Below are 2500 nucleotides of genomic sequence, written 5' to 3' on the forward strand. Positions count from 1 at the left end.
CATTCATAATGTGTGCTAACGTATATGTAATGGTCCGTAGCGATACAGTTGAATTTTTCTGTTTTTTTTTTTTTCTTTTCTTTTCTTTTTTTTCTGAGTAGGAATGAAAAGTAGGAGCTTCAAAGGGATACGTTTTTTGTTTTTTTTATCTCTCTCTCTCTCTTTTACAAGCCTAACAGAGGCTACCATAAAAAAAACTAACATTTGCAATAGTATTCCATAATTCATGTTTACTTTTTTCGTTATTGTAAGCTCAGTACAAGAGAGAGAGAGAGAGGGGGGGGGAGTGGGAGAGAAAGAACAAATAAAGAAAAAAATAGAGAGAGAGTAAGAAAGAAAGAAAGAGAGAGAGAGGGGGGAGAGAAAAAAAAAGAGAGAGAGGGGGGTAAAGAGAAAGAAAGAAGGGGAGAGAGAAAAAAAGAAATAGAGAGAGAGAGGGAGGGGGAGGGAGAAAAAGTAAAAAAAGAAAGAAAAAGAAAGAGAGAAAGAGAAAGAAAAAAGTACATATATATCCTTCGACTGCCTTTCAACATTGTATTTACACGTGAATATACCAGATTTAGCGCCGCGTTTCCGCCATGCACTTTCCATGCAACGTTTGCATATGCAAGATCTCGTTGTCACTTTTTTTCTTGTTTTTGAGAAGGGGGGGGAGTTGAAGGAGAAGGGGAGGGGGAGAGAGGGAGGGGAGGTTAGGAGAGGGGGTGAAGGGGGAGAGGGAGAGGGGTGAAGGGGGAGAGGGGAGGGAGGTGAACGGGAGAGGAGAGAAGAGGGGACGGAGAGGGGAGGGAGGTGCAGAGAGGTGGAGGAAAGAGGGGGGGGAGGGGATATCCTCGTGTTCATAGGATGTTTACCGAGACATAAACACCCGCCGGGCTGGAACAGAATCCTCGCCACGGTGGTAAATGTTCAGTAAACTTTGCTCTTCCCCGAACCAGCAAGTACCGATGCTTTGTCGGGAATTATTGAAAACAAATATTGAATCTTGGATCCGCGGGAGTTGTGTTGCAGACGAGGATCACAGGCGGGGACATTGCGCTGATTTTTTTCGTTTTTTTTTTTTCGTTTTTCTTTTTTTTCTGGTCTTTTCGTTTTCTTCGTTTATTTCCATTATTTTACGTCTTTCCCTTCGTTTTTTCTTGAGAATAGTGATAATGAAAATGAAAACAACGACAACAATAGAAATACCGCAAATGGCATTAATAATGACAATGCCAATGGTAATAACAACAACAATAACAACAACAACAAAAACAACAATAATAATAATAATAATAATAATAATAATAATAATAATAATAATAATAATAATAAAAGAAATAGCAAAGATATCCTTAACAGCAAAGGAACAATAGGGAAACGCAGACCCGCACATCCCACGCCAGAGAAATAGAGACGAGATGCGTTTCCTTCGAGAAATATTAATGGTCTTGGCCTTCCTCTGCCTCGTCCGCCATCTTGGAAGGGAGGGAGGGAGGGAGAAAAGAAGGAAGGAAGGGAGGGAGGAAGGGAGAAAAGAAGGAAGGAAGGGAGGGAGGGAGAAAAGAAGGAAGGAAGGGAGAAAAGGAGGAAGGAAGGGAGGGAGAAAAGAGAAAAAAGGGAGAAAAGAAGGAAGGAAGGACTGCTGCTGTCATCTCTTCTTCCTGGAGGGATGGGAGGGAGGGTGGAAGGGGGAGGGGGGTAGGTGGGTGGGTGGGTGGGTGGAAGGGAGGGAGGGAAGGGAAGGGAAGGAAAGGAAGGGAAGAAAGAGGGAAAGAGAAGGAAGCAGGGCGGAAGGAGCGAAGGAATAAAGACACGGAAGAGAAACAAACGAGGAGTAAAAGAGAAGAAGAAAAAAAAAAAAAACACGAAACAACGACAGAAGAAACACCTCCTATTTATAAAAAAAAAAAAAAAAAAAAAAAAAAGCTCTCCCGCGCTTTCCCTTTAAAAGGTTGCCGACCGAGGTGGATCCACAGGCCATAAACAGGGTTAGATGTAAATAAAGCATGTTAAATGTTATTCTTGCCAGCCCCCGAGGCCTCTGCGATCGTCGCTTGTCACATCAGCGTCCGCGTGACACTTCTCGCCGCGGTTTGATGTGCATTTGGCCGCGTTCGTGGCAGGGAGGCTGGCGGAGAGCCGTGATTCGGGAGTGGGCGTGAGGGCGTGAGGACAGGGGAGGCCGCGGGTCCCGTCTTCGGTTGCGGGCGATCCCGTTTTCTGTGTCGGGTCGTTTTATTTATTTTTTTTTTTTTTATTATTATTATTATATATATATATATATATTTTTTTTTTTGGGTGGGGGCGAGGGGTGATTGCGTTTTCTGTGTCGGTTCTTTTTTTTTTTTTTTGTGGGGGGGGGGATTGCATTTTCTGTGCGTCGGTTCGTTTTTTTTTTTTTTTTTTTTTTTTTTGGGGGGGGGGTTGATTCGTTTTCTGTGCGTCGGTTCGTTTTAATTTTATTTGCTTGTTAGTTCGTTTTCTCTTTGTTCGTTTTCTGTTTGTTAGTTTTCTGTTC

The sequence above is a fragment of the Penaeus monodon genome, chromosome 16 (genome assembly GCF_015228065.2).
Source record: "Penaeus monodon isolate SGIC_2016 chromosome 16, NSTDA_Pmon_1, whole genome shotgun sequence".
Classification (NCBI taxonomy): Eukaryota; Metazoa; Arthropoda; class Malacostraca; order Decapoda; family Penaeidae; genus Penaeus; species Penaeus monodon.